Source organism: Rhagoletis pomonella, unplaced genomic scaffold (genome assembly GCF_013731165.1).
Source record: "Rhagoletis pomonella isolate Grant_MI unplaced genomic scaffold, Rhpom_1.0 Rhpom_scaffold_00002, whole genome shotgun sequence".
Lineage (NCBI taxonomy): Eukaryota > Metazoa > Arthropoda > Insecta > Diptera > Tephritidae > Rhagoletis > Rhagoletis pomonella.
Genome location: NW_023458556.1, coordinates 11035672 through 11041671, shown reverse-complemented (window position 1 = coordinate 11041671; position 6000 = coordinate 11035672). Strand labels below are relative to the sequence as shown.

At 34.5% G+C, this 6000-nt stretch overlaps 1 protein-coding gene across 1 annotated transcript in view; it reads left to right on the top strand.

Annotated features, from left to right (window-relative positions):
• LOC118733085 (zinc metalloproteinase nas-13-like) overlaps positions 1 to 6000 on the top strand; it is a 157492-nt gene that overhangs the window by 146768 nt on the left and 4724 nt on the right. The window lies entirely within an intron of this gene.

Below are 6000 nucleotides of genomic sequence, written 5' to 3'. Positions count from 1 at the left end.
ATACAGCCTGCAGACCAAGACGAAGGCGCTGGACTGTTCCTTTTTTTCGCAAGTTTGATTATAGGCGCTTGTTTCTCTATTTCAGGTTGGATAGCGTTGAAATTTCGATACCGCGTATTCAAGCTGAGGTTACAGGGTAAGATTAGAAGACCTAGCAGCAAACATACATATGTATCTTGTGACAAAATTTCATTCAAAAATATTAGGGCGAAATAGTAATTAGGAAAACTTTTTTTAATTAAAAATTTGTGAGTGTTAAATTGCTTTTGCTACTCCAAGTATTTCAAGAAAAAAACTGATTGCGTGTAGTCAACACGCCGGATACAAGTGAAAATTCATATGAAAAATTCCGGAAAGGAAGAAGTCACGAAGTCTTTAAAAAAACAATATCCAAATTTTGTTTTATTTTTTTTTTTAATCACACAAATTCGAAAATATTATGACTTGAAATCTGTTGACATATTATTGAAATTTATTCATATTATTTTTGGCGATTTAAAAAAAATTCCATTTCTTCAAACCATGATAGCGAACCCAATTTTTTTTTCTGGAATTTTTTGGCAAAGAAGAAAACGGGAACAAAATTCTAAGGAACTTTCTCTCGAAGAACAATTTGGGAACTAAAGTCTCAGGAACTGACAGCGAACGAAACGGTAACAATTTTTCTCATGTAGTACTCGCGAAGAATAAGCGAATATTTTTCACATAGCATTCGTTAGTTTGAAATGTTTGAATATTAAATTTAATCAAAAAAGAACTCAAAGGTAATTATACAAATTAAGTAAACGAAAGACTTAAGACACGAACTTTTCTTGCACAGAAAATTAAAAATTGTGCCATAAATGGACAGTTCACCCTAATGATAAACGATCTGGAAATTTAAATGATCCAGCCTTCTTCCGGCTTAGAATTAACAATCGTGGTTCTCACTGAAACGATTTGTCATGCCAACATGCAAACTTTTGTTCTGGGTTTTTTCTTTAAAACAGTCCCCAGACTCACGACTTATCACGAGTAAGCAATCGTCATTTCAAAGTTAATTAATTAATTAAACGTGAGTTTTGTGTAATAGTGTGGTTGGTTGTTCACACCTACCTGGTTATCAGGTTATCTGGTTAAAAATTATTATTCTGTAGTGTATTTTATTGTTGCAAAGGGAATAAAAAATATGTGTGAACATTTTTCACCGAGTTGTTCACAGTGAAATTTTCTCCAATCGAAAGACTTAAGCAGCGAACTTCTTATTTTTCAATATACATACTTTCATCTTACTTTTCTGTCAGTTTGTATATTAAATTCAAAAAAAAATAGTAATAATTTTTACTCAAATTGCTTTCGTGAAACCGCCTATTAGAATTTTAATAACAATTCAATTTACAATCGCTAGTGTCTTTCTTAATTTGGCCACTTTCACGCAGCAACGGTATTCGAATAATTGTACTTTCACCCAAATTTCGTCTTCTTCATAACGCACAGTGGGATGTCCACATATAAGCTATGGCCAAAAGTAGTAATGGATTTTCTGTTCTGCAGCTGAATAACAGATTCGCCAGTCATAAATGGCTATACCTTCTTGCATTTGCATTTTGTGTATCTTTTTATTGCATATTAATTAATTGGTGTACATATCAGAGTTGTTTTTTTTTTCCTTTCAGCTACAAAGTAAAAATATAATAAATTTTACTGAGAGTGTATATACGTATGTATAAAAAATAATAACTAGAGTTGAACTCGCAGTTTTTCATAATTAGAACCATTTCGTATATGACAAACAATCGGAATGTTTTTTTTATTTGTACTACGAGGATTTCAGCGCCCTTTCTCGGACCATTTTAAATATACCTTTATAAAATTTTAAACATAAAAGTTTATGTAGGTTTTCAAGTGAAACTGTCTTATGAACTTTCGTAGCTAAATAAAAATTAAAAACTATTTTCTACCACAAATATATGTACATACGTATTAAAAAACTAGTCGTCATTCACATTTGCCTATTATATATCTGCACTAGTAGAAAAGTTAGTTTAAATTACTTACAAGAAAATTTAAATTTGTTTATAAATAATTTTTTTTTTGCATTGCATTCTCTTTAAACTCGTTTCAAGGCTGCACTTTTTTATTTTTTTTTTTGGGTTAGTTAGATATTCTGCAACAAATCTGCGTAATTGCTTTTCCAGAACTACCTCGCTAGTCCTTTTACTATTTACTCGTTTCGGCCGCTGTAGCCCCATTGTGTGCCGCACTCTTCGCTCCTATTTATTACCTGACATTAACATGGATAGCTTACAAACATTTCACCAATTATTACAGAAAACAAGTCAAACAAATTCCATACAAGTTAAAGGAAATCAAGTGTAGAAATACCTCGCATCAAATTTAATTGACAGACCAGAAATTTCTTCGAATTCCAATCAAATACCAAATGCTGGTAAATTGGAAGAAAAACCATAAAATTGGCATAAAAGGAAGCTGCAAGAAAAGCCAGAAAAGCATTGTAGAGGAAAATGTCTGAGCAATCTCTCGTGTACAACAATAACAAAATATCAAAGTCGTTGTCAAAAAACAATAACAACAACCAATGAAAATTATACATTTGCCATTGAAATGCCAAGCCAATGAGCACTTGTATTTATGTATGTTCGAGTGCAGCAAAAGCAAACTGACCCAGTGCAATAGTGACCATGACCATGAATATCGCATAGCATACATACGTATATGTATATGTATGCTCAAGGATCAGAGAGGGGGGGCTGGAGAAAGCATAAGCCCAAATGCGATGGCAATGTGAAATGCAACCCGAAGCAAAAATGTTAGCTTGGCGCCACCAATGCGGGAAAAATAATTGCTTCCGGAAGGAAACTAACATGACCGGTTTTGTGATGGTGGTGTTGGTGGTGGTGGTTCACAACGACAGTGGCCACTAAATGTTGACTAGCCTCCTTTTGCTAGCTTGTAAGTAATGCCAACTCGTGGTGCTCGTAAAATGCTATGTTTAGAGCTCGCTACTTGCAGCCTCACCGATTGCATTGCGATATGTCAGGTTGTTAGTTTTGCTTGCAGTTGCTGCTGTGTGCTGTTATCGGCACAAGCAAATTACTAACGACGAAATTATGGTGTTTTAAAACTGGCGCAAGTGTAAGATAATTTGTTTGTTAATGCGCAAATGGCATTGGAAATGTTCATCGTGCAAAATTAATGTGACTTTTGCTGCATTTCAAAGTGGTTCGCTTTAAATTGTTTGATTTAATGTGTTGCAAATCGACGGCTGAGTGGAAGAGCGACCTATCTCGCTAGCCAGTTCGAAAATGCCCTATCTGAAAAAACTTTTCAACTACGCCCTTTTCCAGAATTTTATCCGCTATCGCAAATTTTGGTCGTCAAAAACCTCCAAAAGAATAGAAGTCGCGCCAAGAGCATTTAGAGAAATTAGGCGACGAAACGTTTGGGCAGCGACCGTGTGCCAAATTTCTAATGTCATCAAATTTACATCTCGCAGAGAGATAGCCAAGCAATTGTTGCCTGGACACCTGGGATTTGGTAGGTATATAAGTGTCCCGCCTCCCCCTTGAACAATTTTAAGTGATCACACAGTCTAGGAAAACTGCTGCCAAAATCGCTTAGGCGGTGAACCGAATGCCTGACAGTTGATAGCAATAATTCAACTGATTTATTGCATCTAATTTTTAGAGGTATTTGGAACAGGGACCGAACATAACAGTTATTGATGAAAACTGTCATTGAAAAATTCGCTATGAAGGAAATGTTCTACAACTAAGTGAAACATACCAATCGATTTCGTTTTGCACCGAGACTCAAAAATTTGAAAATTAATTTTTATTTTCAAGTTTTATGCAAAATTTAAAAAAATAACAATTATATTTGATTTTTATATTAGAAATCCAAAATAACAATAATTTTTGATTTTTATATTATATGGCTTAGATAACAGTTATTGAAGAGTTTTATTTATAAAAGTCATCAATAAAAATCAGTCTGTAACTTTTACTTTTAAAAGTCATTAAGATAAATCAGTGACCGACTTTTATTTTTTAAATCAATCGTATAAAAGTCATTAACATTTTTCGCAGTTAAGAAGGTGTTGGAAAACAAAAGTTTACTACGACTTATTCAAATGACTTTTATAAGTATGATTGAAAAAATAAAGATCAGTGACTGATTTTTATTTATGACTTTTATAAATAAAAGTCTTCGATAGCTGTTATTTAATTTAAAAATCGAAAATAACTGTTATTTGCAGATTATTTAAATAAAAATAAAAAGTAATTGTTATTTTCGATTTATAAAATAAAAGTCAGAAATAACGGTTATTTAAAGAGTAATTAAATAAAAGTCAAAAAATAATTGTTAAAGAGTGATTTTTTTTATAAAAGTTGTAACTGTTACGGTCCCTGATTTGGAATGATTTAAAGTTTATGGAAAGTATAGCCGAGAAAACAAAAGCAAAATCCCAACCCAAAGGCAGCATTGGCTAATCTCTTTTCTCATGGCTGCCGAGACGAAGAAGACATCGAAAGCCTTTGGAACTATGTACCTCTTTCACAATACTCTCTTGGCGATAGCAAGAATTCGTTCCAGTCACCATTGCATGCTTGGTTGCCTGGCAGGCGGGCAGACTGTGGGCATCCATAAATTCTTACGATTTATTAAAAGTAACCATTCTAAGCGAATATTATATGCATTAGGTTAATTTAAGACAGAAAGATTCAAATTAAAGCAATGAAGAGGTCGACACAGCAACCTCCAACTGGAGTCTAATAGACAGTTATGATTTTCAATTCAAGCAAAGATTCATAATTAATTTGAAATTCATTATAGTATTTTAAAATTTAAAAATGCAGCTCTTAACTTAAGTTGCCGTTTCACTCCCACACATGCACACACACACACACACTTCCTAAGCAAGAGGCCTTCTAGCACCGTCACAGCTACATAAATACTACCCGCTAATCAAAAACGGCAATCAATGCATTTTTATCTTTCTCTCTCGCCAAAATTTAGGTCAAACCAGCCGCCAATCAAACACTCACTCACGCACGATCATCATTCAAGCGCGCCAAACCAAGACAAGTCAAGCAGCAGCAACAACAACAAGCCAACCAAATCAACCATTTAACCCACAAATCGGTCAGCCGGCGCAACATTGCAATAGCAATTTATTATACCTTTTATACCATATATGTATAAGTATATATGCACCAACTGCAACAACAACCGGCAAGCTACCAAAAGGAAAAAAACAGGCAACTCTTCAGCCAAGAAAATAATAAATTTCCTCACTATACGCCAAATGACAAAGTAAAAGATAGAGGAAAGATTAAAGGCACACACATACATACATACATACACATGTGCGAGCGCGCATAAATGCAAAGCTTGCCATTCAAAGACTTGGCGGAAAACCCCATTTGAATATGTACATACATACCCACATACCTACATAATAGATTGTTGTTGTTGCTGTTGCAGCAGCTTCGAGAAAAAGTAGGTGAAGGTAAGATGCCAGCAAAGATAGTTTCACTGCCATCTCAATAGCTTATCCCCATTACGCCCCTCACCATTTTCCACGCTTCACATTCGTCTCGTACTTGCTGGCGTTGTGGGTCAATGCGCCAAAGCTGTTGTGGCGATTTCCGTTGCCACTGCCATTGCCACAGTGTCGCCCAGCTATTGCCGCGCCACAACAAATGAATGCCTCTGCCACAAAAGCAGCGAATTGTGAATAAAAAAAATATGTGCTTGCACATACGTATGTATGTACATTCATATATGTAGGTATGTACACATATGCCAGCTATTTTTGCTTTTATTTCTATGCTGTATCTTGTTTATTGCTTTTTTTTTGTTTTTGTTTTGTTTTGTGGTAATGCAAACTTCGTTTTGTTGATCATAAATGTGCCAGCTACGACGTCATGGGGTCGCTGACACAACATACATATAAACATACATACATATATGTATATGTATAGATACATAAGTACA